The following is a 17,784-nucleotide window of genomic DNA, read 5'->3' on the forward strand; positions in this document are numbered from 1 at the left end:
TAAAGACACTTGTCATTTGACTTAATTCACAAAAATGTAAGTGTATTTGCCGATGATACTAATACAATATAAAATCTATTACATGTAATGTATAACATATAGCATAAAAATATAATACATGATGAATAAATTTTATATATATAGCATATATATTCTAAAGAACTGAGAGACAAAAAATATGTGATTATGAAAAACTAAACACTGTATATGAATAAAAAATTGCTGAAACATTTTAAAATGAATTGTCATGCAGAATAATTAAGAAGACAAACAATAAAGTAAAAAAAAATATAGAAAAATATCTTCCTGATTTTCACAAGCGAAACAATCAATGATATCACAGTTCAACTGTGTTCCCCCAAAATTCACGGTGAAATCGTAACCTCTACCATGTTTCCCTAAAAATAAGATCTACCCTGAAAATAAGCCCCAGTTAAGATTGTCCGCCAGACAGACACATTTAGTATGTTATGACAATGTTCCAGAAGATGACATGACTGTATTTGAATACATGTAGATTGTTGTACCTGAAAAAAATAAGACAGCCCCTAAAAATATGCCCTAATGCATCTTTTGGAGCAAAAACTAATATAAGACCCTGTTTTATTTTCGGGGAAACAGAGTAGTAATTCAGAAATGGACTGTTTTTGAAGAAAGGACCTATAAAGAAATAATTCAGTTACAGTGAGGCCATTTGGTGGACCCTAATCTAATCCAACTGTTGTCCTGATGAAAAAAACTAGATTAAAGCACACAGAGACACTAAGGACATGTGCCCACAGGGGAAATCCATGTGAAGACACAAGGAGAAGGTGAGAAGGCAGCTAGCTACCTTCAAGCCAAGGAAAGAGGTCTCAGAAGAAAACAAAGCTGCCTACATCTTGATCTCAGACCTCCAGCCTCTAGAACTGTGAGGAAATAAATTGCTGTTGTTTAAGCCATCCAGTCTGTGGTATTTTGTTATGGCAACCCTAAAAATAAACACTAAAAATGGCTTATAAGAAATAAAATTATTTCCAAATTTTCTAATGATCAGCTAGATGCAAACACAGACATTATTGATGGGATATTTTATAATTGTCACATTAGCAAAATACAGAAAACTTAAAATGACAAATATAAGAAATAATATAATGGGAATCTTACATAAACCACTGGTGATGGTATAAATTAAATTTTTTCCAATTTCTATTCCAAGTTTAGATTCTTTTCATAATTAGGATTAGCATTATATTGTTTGTAAATGTATATTTAGCTTTGTAACTTAGCAAAATAATTAATTTTGCAAGTGATTAAATATTATTGTAAATATAATTTCAATGACTGTCTGATGCTCATTCTAATATATTTTGTATAATTACTTAAAACGATCAGATATATTTTATATCTAGGTTACACTTTATTTCATGATTGGTAAACTGCAGTGAACATATTGTTTTTGTATAAAACTTTGCATATGTAGGCTTATTTTCTTAGTTAGATTCCAAGAAGTAGAAATAGTGGATATATATATATATATATATATATATATATATATATATATATACAAAAAATGGAAACTAACACAAAATTTCAAAGCACTTTGAAATACAGTGTTAAAATGATTTCTATCAGAATTATAGCAATTCTTAATCCTTTTCTATATGGTATGATTATATCATTCCTCCTAACCCAAATTGGCTTTGTGTCTGTTTCTGCTAAAACTGGTCCTATATTTTTTCTTGGTAAACAAAACAAAAAATTTCCAAAAAAATCACATCACTAGATTTTTTAAATAACAAACTATCATGCACATGTAAGAAAAAAATAAATCCAATAAATGAAATGTCTTATTTTTTTAAACATAGTGAAAGTCTCTAAACACTGAAATAATTTTATTATCAAATTTTACTATAAAAATCATACATTTTATATTTTCAGTACTGAGATTATTCATGAAATCTAGGAATTAAATAGTTTTTGTTATATTTTAGGCACAGCTCCCTATAAACTACAGAAAACATCTGAGGAAATAAAATGTAAGTATTTTTCCTGTCAACATAATTTTGCCCTTCTACAAAGACTAACATTCAGCCTCTGTCTTACTTTGGAAATGTAATGTCTCTGAGAGCTAAGATAACTTTTATGGAAATAAAATTCTCATCTGCATGTTTATTTGAGGGAAAGGATAGCCTACTTTAATTACCTTTCAAAAGTGCACATTTAAGCTTTCATTATCTCTATCTGACTTTGCCATTTAATTCATAGAATTTCACTTATATTATCTCAAATATGTCATCAAGTGCCCTACACTGCAGGGGCTCTCAATGTCTTTTGCTGACTTGTATATTACTTTGGTTAATCATGTACTTTGACACTATTACACTTTTGAAAAGTTGTTGGTTAACACATAAAGGTTAGTCTGAAATTGATCTGATTGTATCTGTAACAGATAGACTTCCAAATAATTGCTGAATTCATAATCATTTAATCAAAAATAATTGTTATAAAGCATTTTATCCTTCTTTCTCATAGTTTCCATTTTTCTTTACAAGCGTTTCTATTTTCTCTCAAGTTCCAGATATTCAATTAAATTCCTCCTTTAAATTGCCCACACACATGCTTAACATAAAACATTACATTTTAATCACAATGTGTAAAGTCTCTGTGGTACAATTCTTTTATTGAAGATAGAACACAAATTACTTTCCTAGGCATAACTAATTCTCTATAGAGCTCATTTTTGTATGCTTTTATTATAATTGTCAAAGACTATGAACCACCTGAATTGGTTTGCTATTGTTACCTACCTTGATATTACCACAGGGGTTCTAATTAATTCAGATCTGTGTAAGCTATTTCCACACTTGATTAAAAAAAAAAAACAAAAAAAATCATACAAACATATTATTCTCTCTTTTTAGTCTTACCATGTAGTCATATGTCAAATAAGAAAATATTGCCGGTTTTTCAGTTTGTATTTCTGTTAATGTATACATTTTAAAAATAAAACTTATACGAAAACCAACTGTACAGGAATTTTTATTAATATACTGTAAAAACAATTAAAATGACATTTTGAACAAAACGTAGGGCATATTTCTTGATACTTACATTACCTCTACTCTCAAAAATCATCACTTCAACAGTCTCAGAATAGTTAAAATTTTTGTAATATTTTATTTATAGAATAAACTAGAGAATTCTTTTGTGTACTAAATATAGTGTAAAATCAGCCTTTGAATTGTATGCTTGCCACAATTTCCAGGTCTCTAAAATGTATGAGGATATATTACTCAAGTTGGGAAATCTATGAGGCAATAAAAACATTCAGAAACATATCCATTTTGTTAAAAGAACTATTGACTATTATATATATATATATATATATATATATATATATATATATATAAATAAATATATATATAATATACTATAATATATATAATATATAATATACATATATATGTATATGTATATTTATATATGTGTATATATACACATATATTTATACACACATATACATATCTATATACACATATACACACATTATATATATGTGTGTGTGTGTATATATATATATATATATAACTTTATACTAAATTCTGAGGAATGCTACCTTTAGTGTTTAAATATGACATAAACAAATTGAACTTGTTTAGAATATATCCATGATATACTTGACAGAATTAAGCATGTTTTTTTTTCCCAGTAGAAACTAAGTTCTGTAAAATAGCTGCTATCTTTAGATATTTTATAACATTCAAGAGAAAAATATATAACAATCTGTAACCTTTCAAAATGGGAAAGGAACATTTAGCAATGTTTACACTGAATTTTTAAACTCTTACCTTCCTGCACAACTGTAATGCCATGAACATAAAACCAATACCACTTAACACCTACAGGATGTTTGGAAACACAGGTTAAAAAAATAGAGGGATGTTTCTGTTGTCTAAGTCACGGGTCAGGGGTACACTACTACATTTTATAAGTGGGATCCAGGGAAGTTAAATACCCTGGAATGCTTGGGACACTGTAGCACACAAAGAGATCTTATCGTCTTAATGTCAATAGCATATCTGTTGAAGATTATAGAAAAAATAATGAAATTGCCAAGGGTCATATCCTTATATTGGTTAAGAGGAAAAAAACTATTACAACCAGAGTTTGATCTAATTCTCTCTTTGGATACTGATCCCTTAGGAATGAATTACAGAAAAAGGACTGTTATTTTATAATTGCTAGAAGCAACAGATGCAGTTTTTAAATGACTAAAGAGCTGATTTTAAGATTTTTAAAAATATCATCTATTGCCCATAAGACATCTGGTGCATTTTGAATAAACTTTATGGCATTGTCTTCGTCATTTGGGGCTGCTATAACTAAATAGTATAGAGTGGGTATCTTAAACAACAGAAACTTATTATGCCTGAATTATTTTATCCATATACATTTATGTCATTATTCATATAACTGGATTTACATCTGCCAATTAACTTTTTTCCCAGTACATCCTACATCTTATTTCTGTTCCTCTATTCTTCTCTATTACTTTCCTTAGCATTAAGTGAATATTACTAGCGTGCCATCTTAATAACTTAATGTTTTTTTCATTACATTTCCTTAGTGGTTGTTCTACTATTTACCATACACATCTTAACTAACCAGAATATACAGTAGATTTGTACTAACTTAATTCCAGTGAGAAATCAACATATAGAAACATTACACATATGAGGCTTTATTCTTCCTTCCTTTCTTTTCTGCCACCATTGCTGTGCATATTACATCTACATGTTACAAATCCAACAATGTATTAAGATAATCATTGCATTGTATAATTTAATTTTTAAAAGCAACTGAAATAAAAAAAGAAAAGCAAGTATGCATTTTTTAGCTTATCATATTAACTTTCTTATTTATGATACAATTTCTGGTTGTTCTCCTTTGTTCCCTTTTCACCCTTGCATGGCGGCAGTGTTAGCAGGACTCTCTTGTCTCTTTCCCTGATCTCTGGTGGGTGTCTGCATCTACCCAGCTGTTAGGCTCCCCTAATTACAGGCTGTATATTCCACTATTAAAAAAAAACTTGTCCTGTTGCATAAATTGTTTCACAGTGTGAACCAAATAAATTCTGACTCTTTTGTTAAGGTAGATTTTGAAGCCAGAATTTGAGTTTTGTTCTAACTCCATTGCCTTTTCTTTTTCTGATTCTTTCTAATAAACTAGCAGGCCTACGGAAGCTTGTTGCTTTCATGCAGCTACAGGTTCCTTATAATTGTGTACTACCCAAATCTGCCTTGTTTCAAGAGCATCTTTAGGTTCGAATATTCACATACTCTATTCCAACTAATTACTTAAAATTGAATTAATTTGGGAAGAGCTTTGGAGCTCTCTATTGTTATGGCCTGCCTCGGTGCCTGGGCAGCATGGCGGAGCTATTCTTCAGGGCTGGGGGTGGAAACAGTAGTAGCCAGCTTCTCTCAGTTGACAGCCCTGCTTTACAAGCATGATGCTGGGCAGGAGTGGTAGCTTGTTGTCTTCCTGGTACGGTGCTGGACTCGACAGAATCAGCTCCCCAGTGTTCTCAGTCTGCCATGTCTGAGGTCCAGCCTCTACCCTCATTAAGGAGAGTGGGTAAAGGAAAGGAGCCAAAGATTTCTCAGCTTCAATTGCCTAGAATTTGGGGTCTTTAGCAAAAGCTGGGGGATGAGAAATGTTTGCTTTTTTTCTCCTCCAGACTACCGATCTTCATTTTTTGTATTCACCCAGAATGGACCATCTATCATGCTATGAACTGGGGGGTAAGGAAAGGAAGAGATTGCTGGGTTACGACTCAAGAGTCACAAAATATTCACCTTCTTCCCAAGATTTAATAGCTTCTTATTAAGACTATCTACTAATTAGTTTTATCCTCTCAATAAAATTTCTAGAGGTTTTAAAGCTGTTGTTTATTTAAGTTTGTTGTTGTTTTTTTATAAATTTTACCAGGTAAGGTTGTTTCACTGGGGTGTATGAGTATATAGGTCATGAAGTTCCTCACACTCATAATTTCTTCCAAAGTCCATCCTTATAGTCTCACAGTGTGATTTGAAAGATTAAATGGAATGATTTTAGATAGATAGATGATAGATAGATAGATAGATAGATAGATAGATAGATAGATAGATAGATAGATAGATGACAGACAGATAGACTACATTGTGAACAAGTATATAGCCTGTGGTATGATACTGATAATTAAATTAATATTGTGATGACAATTATATAGCATTGTGTGTTCAAGAGAGAAGTCTTGGCTCAAAGTGAAAAATGGGAGTTTAGTCATGAGAGTGATTAAATCACAATGTCTGCACTGATCAGGTAGCCAAACAAAACATTTCTGTTCCAAAATTATAACAAATCTTTAAAAAATCTGTTTGCCTATTGTTGCTTTTTCTCCTCAACATTCTGTCTGTAGTCAGCAAACTATTATATCTTATACTACACATGAGAACTAAATTTTTTTTGTGTTTTTTTTTTGTTGTTGTTGTTGTTGTTGGTTTTAATGATATTCTCTTAGAGGAGCTCTACTGTTGAAGGCAGTCAACTAGCAAAACATCCACTCATCAGAACTTAGAATGTTTCTTATGAAATTACAAAATTAATATTATTAAGACCTCTACATTACACTTATAAAAATAAAATCATACTAGAATAGCAGATATCATACGGATTCATGTATAAATGCAGTTGTCACTGTGTTTTAGTTCTGACATCATAGAAAATATTAATAGAAAATGGTAAATATGTTTTAAAAATGGTGATCACATCACGTTAGTCAGTTCTAGAGTTTAAATAATAGCTTCGGGCAGTAAATGTTATATCTCAAAACCTGTGACCCAGCTGCATTCTTTCTTGAAATGGACTCTGCAGTAATATGACTTTCACACATATGATAGCAACAGCTTCACTTTGGAGCAGTTGAATTTTACAACGCAAGTTAATGGAGAAATAAGAAAAAAATGCAGTGATATCTGTATTGTATTATGCCTATAGGGTTCAAATAAAATGAGATTAAAACACTGCAAGTTTAGGATATTTTGTCCAATTATTACTAAGGTATTCAATAAATACTGTCAACCCCCAAATAGTATATTGGGAGCAAGAAGATAGCTTTCCAAATGTGCAGAATAACAAATTGAGAATATGGAAAAAATAAGAAAATCAGCTATGTTTGAACATTTTGGGGGAAAATATTAACTCTTGCCAAAAATTAAAACTGCATTTTTTTAGGGAAATGATTAAGTCTTATTAGATTGATTAGTCCTTCCCACCAATACCTATAAATAAAAACAAAACAAAACAAAAACATAACTAATTGACAACATTAAAGAATGAACAAAAACAAGCAGATTCTGGAAGAATGTTGTCCTTTATCAGAAGAAAATTGTACTAGGAGAGGTGCTGATTTGTATGTTTTGTTGTTGTTGTTGTTGTTTGTCTTTCCCCAAGGGCAGGCTCCAACTGTATTCTGTGGGCTACATAAATCATATATATACAGAGGGTGCCAAAAAAAAGTATACACATCTTAAGAAAGGACAAAACTGTATTAAAATTGTAATATTCAACATATGGCAATAACAAAAAATGACTACAAGTCATGTTTGCTTGTGCAATTACAAGAGGTGTCCAAAGTGGTTACCATCAGCATAATTTTAATGCAGTTTTTTTTTCCTTTCCTAAAATGTGTGTACATTATTTTGGCACCGTGTGTGTGTGTGTGTGTGTGTGTGTGTGTGTGTGTGTGTGTGTGTGTACACACTGGTATCAGTGCATAGATTCCCAAGAGGAGTACTTTGAAGGTGACCATTGTGATATTCAGCAATGAGGTATGTAGCACTTTTTCTAAAATGAGTTTGTGAACTTAATTGTCTGACCTCATATATAATGTCCTGTAGTCTTCTTGGAAGAATTAATTCTTTAAAAAGTTTGTAATTTCCACAGAAAGGGCCAATCTTGGAAAGGAGAGAACCATAAAGATATAATCCAATTCTTTGTATAGACAGACTCTGCCCATAACATACTGATTGTTCTCTGAAGTATATACACACAGACACATTCCAAGCAATCCAAGTCAGGATGAAATAATTGACCTGAAGATTTTAGGTTAGGTTCTGAATGCACACTATTATTTTTGGGAAACATCACAGAATACAAATTACCCAAACTGTATCATGTAAAAATATCTAGGATAGAATCCAAAATTATTAGGTTTATGAAGAAACAATAAATGTGATCCCTACTGAAGAAAAGGACAATAAAAGGACAATACATGTAGACCAAACTAGATGTGACTTTAATATTGGAAATAATAATGTCCTTAAGGACATTATGGAAAATATGCTTGTTGTACAAGGAAAACATAATTAAAAACTGAAAGATACAATATAGGAAATTACAACAACAACAAAATCACTGAGTAAGCCTAACATAAGATTGGAGATGATAGAAAAAAATAAGTGAGAGAGAAAATACATCAATAAAATAACTATTCAATTTGAAGTATAAGAAGAAATAATACTGGAAAAAAATAAACAGAATATCAGAGATTTGTGAGACAATATGAATACTGAACATAGTTGTACATAATTGAGTCCTATTGAGATAAGGAGAAATAAAACATTCAGGGAAAGTCTTGTAAGCAATAATAGCCAGCATGTACTTCAGATTATTGAAAGACATAAACTTATACAGCAAAGAAAACCAGAGAATCATTGAAATAATAAAGAAAATTATACCAAGCAAATTAAGGCAAAATTCTGAACCCAAAATATAAAGATAGTATTTTGAGGGGTCAGAGAAAAAATTACCTCATGTATATTGGGTAAGAGGAATTTTAATAACTGCTCAATTTTTATCAGAAACAGTGGATACCAGAGGACAATGGAATAATAGATATAAATTACTAAAAAGGAAAAAAAAAACAACAACAAAAAATCAAAACAAACAGAATTCTACATTCAATGAGTATATCTTTCGAGAATGTAAATTAAATAAAGACAATTTCAAATATAAAAAAGAAAATTTGCATGATAAAAATATGAAAAGAAGTACCTCAAGAAAAAAGTATATTATACAAAATGGGTACTTGAATTTTCAGGAAGAATGAAGAGGACAGGAAATGTAAAAGACTTGAGTAAGTATAAAATACTATGTTTTTCCTTTATGTCTCTTCAAAATATATATGACTGTTTAAAGTAGAATAACATTGCCTTGTGGGGTTTGTGATGAACTGAGGTGTTAATACAAACAATAACATTGGTGTAAAGAATGGCAGAGGTGGTAAAATGTCGTACTTTCTTAAATTTTCTATATTTTACATGAAGTTGTACAATATTAACTCTCAGTAGACTGTGAAGTTACAAATGCATATTATATACTTAGACTAATAACTAAAATAATGCAAAGAGATGAATGTTAAAATGCCAAGAGATAAAAATAACTTTAAATATTCGGCTATTAAAATGAAGGCAGGACAGGAAGAGAAAATAAACTAAAAGCAGAGAGGACTAAACAAATAAATATGATAAACATAATCCAGCCTAGTAATTACTTTAAATCACAATGGACTAAGTAATCTTATTAAAAGACAAAGAATGGGAAAAAAAGAATAAAATTGTAAAACCTAAGTATATATGGTCTGCAAGAGACACATTTTAAACGTAAAACACAGTTAGGGTGAAAGTAAAGGGATGGAAAGTGTTACATCATGCAGAGTGTAAGCATAAGAATGCTGAAATAGCTAAATTATTGGATACAAAAGACTTTCAGACAAAGGGTATTATCATAATTAAAGACGTACATTTATAACAAAAGTGAAAACATCATGAAGACATAATGATCATAAATGCATGCTTAATTTCAGAGCATAAAATAAATTAATAAAAATTTTATTAAATTAAAAATAGACAAAGCCCGTATCCTAGTTAGAGATATTAATAACCTTCTGTAAGCATTTGATGGAATTAGACACAAAAATCATAAAGCCATTGGTGATTTAAAATACTTTATCAGTTACCTTGAACAAACTGACATTTATAGAAGATACCCAAGTGAGATGACACTTTTCTCAAGAGCATATGTAATGCTCACCCAAAGTGAACATTAGCTTAGTCAGAACAAACCTCAATAAATCCAAAAGATTGAAAAATACAGAGTGCACTGTCTAATCATAAGGGAATTAAACATAAGTAACATAAGCTATCCATGGCAACCTCAAATAATTGGAAATTAAACTACATACTATTCCTATAAATAATGCATAGGTTAAAGATAAGTCACAAAGAAAACCAGAAAACGTTTAAATGTGCATGATGATGAAAATTGTATTATTATAAATAATTGTGAAGCAAAAGTGCACTCATGGTTTCCTTTAAACTTGAAATATTTGGAGCAGATAAGATGTGCACATTCCTCTTAATAAATTCTAAGGATGTCAAATCTTAGCTTATTTTCCATTAACTATTGTATTGTATCTGAGATAGCATTTATGTTATATTCATATTGCATGTAGTTAGTTGGTATGTATTGCAAGGATTGAAGATTACATCTTTGTATCCTGAATTTATCTTTCCTCACAAATGTCAAACCATCCTTTGCCTTCTTTTTCTGAATTTGATGCTGCCAAAGTTATTTTAAGTATAACCCATTGTTCATATACCCTTTCAGATTAACTTTTTTGTTGTTGTTTGCTGTATTTCACTTTATTTTCGTGGAAATAGAAGCACATTAGTTATCTATTACATTTATATCATTTTGGTATGCACATAAAAATGGGTAAGAATGAAAATTATTTTTGAGAAAAAAAATCATTATAGAAACCACTGGAGCAAATGAAGAAGTACACCATAAGAACAGTATTTTGTAAAAGAACTCAAAGTTAGATTTAGATTAAAACCTGAATATTGCCTTGCCTCTTATAAGTGCAAATAATATTCCATCTGAAGATTGCTTTAAATCTTCTATTTCACAGTTCTGACAGTCTGTTGCAGTGTCAGAAAGACCACAGCTTTGTACAGTGTCAGAAAGTTCCCAGTATCTATTTTCATTGAGTATGTCTTGTAATCTATTATTTTCTCATCCACCCAATTGCTATGCTGAGAGTAATTAGTGGTAACTGATAATGTTTCTATTACACATAATTTCATTTGATACTCTGTTCCCACTTATCAAGAACAGACTGATAGCTTAGACAAAAAGCTGATCAACCCCATTTCAAGTGTTCTTCAGAGGTATTTTAAGGAACATTTAAAAATCACATCAATTAATTGACTGCACATGTTATAATATGTTTGCTATTAAAACATAAATTATAAAGGACATGATTAATTTTAGTTATACACATATACATCATGTTATAATTTTACATTCAACGTGGTGAATCAGATAATTTAAGTAGATAATTGTAAACATGTTATGAAATTGTCAATATAGGTTGTGAGAAATGATCACAAAATGTGTTAGAAGTAATGTACAATGTATACATGGAAATATGAAAAATGAAGGCCTTTTTGGCAGATTATATGAAGGGAACTGAATAAGCCAGAAGTGAAAAATCTCTAAAGGAGCAAAATGTGCAGAACCAGAGGTAAATGGGACCATAGACTTTTTGAAACGAAAAAAGTAATCCAGGTATGTATAGCATCTTTGCCCAGATGTAATATAAATGGGATAATACAGCATGCAGCCTTTAGATTCCAACATTTTCACTTATCATAATGAGATTCATCTATGTTGTTGCATGTATCAGCAGTCCATTTATTTTAATTCCTACTTAGTGATCCATAGTATTTAGGTACCATAGATTTTATCTATTTACTAATTAATAAACAATTAATTTGTTTCCAGTTTGGAACAAACTGTGAATTACCAAGTGAACACTGCTCACTATAAACATTGGCATTTAAGCTTTTGTGTGGAGATGCTTTTCTGTCTCTTGAGTAAACACCTGGGAGTGGGATTTGGGGTCTTCTGATGTGTATCTTTAAATTTATTAAAACATTTCAAGACCATTTTGCAAAGTGGATATAATTTTTGCAATCCCACCCACAATGTATGAATTAGCATTGACCCACATCCTTGCCAGCACTTTGCATTGTAAGTTGTTTGCTTTGTTTTATTTTGTTTTGTTTCCTTGCTATTCTGATAGGTGTGCAGGGTATCTCATTGTGGACTGAATTCCTCTAATGGTAACTGGAACAATCTTAATAAATATGGAAGAAGCAGGGGATAGTTTTCTCTGACTTTGTGAGAAGGCAGTGGAATAACAGGAGTTTATGATCATGAAGGAAAGAATATGATTTATGAACAAAAGGAAAAACTTACACCTGCATATTTAAGGAAAAAGTGAGAATTGCTAGGCAATCCTGACCTGTCCTTTCTTCTGCTGATTGGTCAGGCTCAGTGTAGCCATTGATTTCTTCACCCTTATTCAGCTGACGCAGCTGTGGCATCTACTGGTTCACTGAATTCCTGCTCTGTGCCCCAGTTCACAAGGACTATTCACCTTGCTTGACTCGTGTTTTCTGAAGTTTTGATGCTTATTACGTGTAGGGGAAAGGTGAGTGGATAAAGGTAGGGATTCAATAAAATACAATACTTTTGAAACAAATTTCTTGACAATAGGAAACATCTTTCATCAACAATATGAAATAAATTCTCATTAGTCTCCTGACAGTTGTATCAATATGGCTAAATAATGAGACTGGTATTCAAGAATTTGCTTTTTAAAAGACACTTTAGGGAGGACTTGCAGTGTGCTTTATGGTAATAGTTGGGCTAAATAACATTTAAAAGCACTTGAGGGGCTGAAAGTCTAGTGATAGGTAGAAATATAACCAAGTAATTGTAATATGTAGAAAATCTTAACAATGAGGCATTGACAAAATGCTGTAAAACCCTGAGGGTCAATTGATTCATCTTGAGATTCAAGAAAGAATTTCCTCAGAGACATAGCCTCTGAGATTGGTCTAAAAGATGACTGAGAAAGAGTTAGCAAGACAATGAATCCTACGAAATGGTGAGAATGTGGCAATTTAAGAACGAAAAAACAGAAGTGCAATAGCACAGTGTGTGAAGAGAATAGCACAGCATTCCCTGGGTATCCAGAGTGAAGAGGGGAAGTGTTCAGAAATACACTAAAGACATTTGGTAATGAATTTTTAGAGGTTCTTCTGTGAAAATTAAGATCTCACACTTTCATCTTAAAAATCAGTGATATGCATGTACGTTTTTGTTCTTTTTCATGGAGCATCTCATTCAAGTTTCGGTTTCCCTTTCTAGAAAAAAATGTATTTTTTACTTACACACACACACACACACACACGTGAGTATATGTGTGCATGTGTTATGTGTGTATGTATATACACGTGTGAGTATACACACATTTGTGTACACTTGAGTCCAACGTTGATACACTTAAACTGACTCATAACCACATAGGGATTCTAGTCCCTAATGTAGTTAGAGACAAGATATTAAAGTGCTTTTAAGCAGAAGACTGTTTCTGATTACTGAAAGGAGAAAGAATTTAATGGCTGCAAAGTTCTCCAACAGGGAGAAGAACATTATAAAGATGAATATTACCAATAATTCAAATTTTAAAAAGACCTACAAATAAAAACTGGGTGGTTTCCTTGAACTCAGCTTATTAATTGCAGATAAAAACATTGTTTTTGACACTCAAAGTTTTAAAAGTTAATATTCCATTTACTGAAATTAACAGATTAGGAAGATTATTTTTATATCATTTAGTTCAACATGAATTTATACTACATATAATTCTAGCAAATATTAGCAAATACCTTTAAAGGTTTATGCATTTTCTATAAACAAATATTTCAAAAAACATTTATAAATATACCTTAAATTTTTTAAGCATCATTAAATAAAGCCTTCCACATATAAATTTAATACATTAAACGTGTAAATAATGTTAATCTTAAAGTCTCTGAACTTGCCAGTGGTATTTAAAAATATAAAAGTGGTATTTAAAAATTCCCTTTTATCTTTAAATTTAAAATATGATTTGAATATAATATTCAATAATATTTTAAATTGATTCATAATAATTTCTTGAAACTCTATTAGGCCTGAATGTCTTATACATGCAAAGTGATTAAAACAAAATATATACAGATAATTCCTAAAATAAATAAATTATTTTAAACCTCATTATAATGATTATTTATATTTAAATTCCCCAGTGTTGAGGACAATAATAACACACTGACAAAATCATTTTGCTACCTCATTTGTTTTTCTCTCCCAATTGAATTGGGGTGACTTTCTTGGTGGGCGGAAATTATGAACCAATCAAATAATTTGATTAGGATACAAAATTTGTACATGCAGAATCCACGCAGATGTTTCTAATAACTATAAATCTTCTTTTATAGAACTATAGCAGCTGCCAGCCCAAGTTCTACCCATATAGGAGTCTTGCACACCAAGTCCCTGTGCTCAAGTATAAACACTGCTAATTCTCAAGTCTGCCCTGAGACTACAGTACCTCATCGAAGTCACTTTATCACTAATTCAACTATTAACCCTTCATTGTATTCTGAATTAGGCTGTTGTCTCCCTATCTAGGAGAATGTGACATGTTATCAGATTCTGCCTGTTTCTCATATATGTCCCTAAAGACATGTTCTGACATCATTCCTGTAACAAGAGTGATCTAGGACAATTGGAGAAAAAAAAAAAAAAAGACTAGATGGCTTCTTTTTTTTTAATCTAGAGTCCTAATGGTTTTTGCTTGAGAAAAAAATACAGTATCATTTATTGTAATGGTGTACAAAGGAGGATAAACCAGTTTTGATGAATTTCACTTTGGGTATTTTGAGTTTGAGGTACTTTGATATATGATATTAATATTTTCATGATGTGGGTATTTGAGGTACTTCAACAATGGAAATTTTGAGTGTGAGGCATTTAATTGATTGCAATATATATGTTGCAATGTTTTGAGATTGCAGTTACATGTTTCAGATTACTATAATAGGTAACGTCTGAATACATGTACATAGCAGACCACAGGTGAGCTTTATGGGACAGGCCAAGAATGAGATTGACATATTCCAAGAAGGCACTATTGGACCCCACTACGGTTTAAAGGGAGATATCCAGAAAGCTACTAAATACACATGGAAGAATCAAATAGACAAGAGATTACTATTGAGCTGAAGGTAAGCTAAGTACCTCTGTGACAAGCAAAAGTCTTTACTAGAGCAATGATTTATACACAAGTAAGTACCTGTGTACACATGGATGCCTTTGCTAAAGTGAGCTGTTTTCTCAGTCTGAGAGGATTCAAGAGTTGTTTGTAGGAGGTAAGCTACACATGTCACTGGATCCAATATTATTCTTATATTAAATAAAATCACAGTAAAACCCTAAACCAGAGAATTCTGAATCCTTATAAAATTGTACTGGTAGAATATGACTTAATATCATGTTTTCATCTTTCATTAATTGAAAATTAAAAGTTAATTTTAAGGGTAATGACTCTGGGGGTGATGTAAAAACAATACAGTAATTCTTAACATTGTTTAATATCATATGCAGAATTTGATCCCAGGAGTTACTTTATATTATCTGGTTTCTAAGCATCCTTTCTTGAATAAACAATTATAATGAGCTAGCTCACTATATTTACTTTTCTCCCTGACTGCTAGAAACTTCTGAGCCAAATGCTGTTTTCTGTTTTTGCAGTTTTGCTCAAGCAGTTATTTCCTGCTCTAATTTTGCTCTTCTTTTTGATTATTAAATTTCCTTTCTTTGTTGTGATCCTTAATTTACTGGACAGGTGCTTTACATGACCCTTCTATGTGTTTGAATAATGCTTCCATGGACATTCTTTTATAAATACTAACATATTTCTTTAAAAATTATTTTGGGTAAATATCTAAGAGTCAAATTGCCATGTCATAGGTCAGGTACACACTTAACAAAAAACAAAAAAAAAGCCAAACATTTGCAAAATGTTTGTATTAATTTGCCCCACCTCCAAGCCTTATATGAATGAAGGTCTTGGTTCCTTCATACCCTCACCATAATTTGGTATTATCCATCTTTTTTTTCCAAATTTTAGCTATTCCATAGAATGTGGAGTTGTATCTATCACATTCCTTGCTGATTAATGATGTTGAACACATTTTCATACAATTTTGAGGTCTTTGAATATTTTCTTCTGAGTTGTCTGTTTAGTTCTTTTGCCAATTACTTTGTTGGCTTAAATGTATTTTTGTTATTGATTTGAAGGATTTCTCATAAATGCTGAATGCAAGCCCTATCCAAGGTTGTGAATATATTATCCTATGTTTTCTTCTAGTAGTTTTCTAGTTTTAGCCTGTATATTAAGATCTCTAAATCCTTCTGCACTAATTTGTGGATGGTGCAAGATACTGTTTAAAGCTTTTTCTTAGCACTATAGTTTTGTCTTTACATAAATCACACTGACCATATATATGTGTACCCATTTCTGTCTTCTTAAATGGTAAATGATGCACATTACTTTTTTTATGAGTTTCTGTGAGCATACATCCCTTAGAATCAGGCAGCACCAAACCAAAGGCAATTGGGAGCACTCCAACGACAGGATCTAGAGGCAAGTTTTTTAAGATGACACTGCAGTCAAGCAAAGACATTATTTGATTTGTTACAGCTTAAGCAGTTGCTTTATTTGAAAAAAAAGCTTGTTGACTTTTTGTGGTTGGTTGTCCTAGAGTTTCATTTTCTCAGATTTGAGTGCACTGACTCTGGCTTTGGTTTTTGATTGCTGATGTAGGCTACCAAGGCGTTAGAGCCACCTTTGGTCTACTGGCTTCCTTCTTTAATTCCTTTGACAGTCTCTAACATTTTATTTTGAATTATTTGTCTACTCTAATGCTGATTATTTGTCTACTCTAATCCTCTGGCTTGATTATTACTGTGTTACAAAAAGACTTGAATCTGGTTTATGAGTCCTCCAATTTTGTACTTCATGTCACAATTATTTTGCCTCAATTTCTTCCTTTGTTTTCACTATAAATTTCAGAATCAACTCATTGTTTTGATTGAAATAGCTTATTTGGGATTTTGATGAGCATTTCATTATTTCTATAGATCAATGTGACGATAACTAACATTACAAACATATTGTCTTTGACTAATAATGATAGTACTTTGCTTTATCATTATCATTTTAACTCCAAACATTTTATAATTTTCAAAGAAAGATTTGTATATATCATTTGTTTCATTCATCCTTATTGTTAAGTACTGTGATATTTTTGCAAATGGAGTTCTTATTTTATTTTCCAGGTTTTGACTGCAACTCTTTAAGAATAAAATAATTTTTTCTGCATTGACCTTGTATCCTATGACCCTCTTAACCTACTCTGTAAATTCTACTCATTTGAAATTTTTAAAACTTTTTCTATGGCCCAAGATATGATCGATCTTGTTGAATGTTTCCTGTTTCCTACTGTTGCTGGGTATAGTGTTTAACAGATATTGATTAACAAAGTTAGTAGACAGTATTTATTTGAATCTTTTATACCTGTAGTGATTATTTAGTCTACATTTTCTGTCAATCATTGGGACAGTAGGCATAAATCTGTGTGATTGCAGATTTGTTTTTTGTTTTTGTTTTTTTCCTTTAATACCATGTGATTTTGTTTCATACATTTTGAATCTCTCTAGATTAATTCATGTTAGGGTACTTATATCTTTCTTCATAATTTTTTTAATTTACCTAATGAAATTCCACTATTTAATATA

This window comes from Rhinolophus sinicus, linkage group LG01 (genome assembly GCF_036562045.2).
Source record: "Rhinolophus sinicus isolate RSC01 linkage group LG01, ASM3656204v1, whole genome shotgun sequence".
NCBI classification, from domain to species: domain Eukaryota; kingdom Metazoa; phylum Chordata; class Mammalia; order Chiroptera; family Rhinolophidae; genus Rhinolophus; species Rhinolophus sinicus.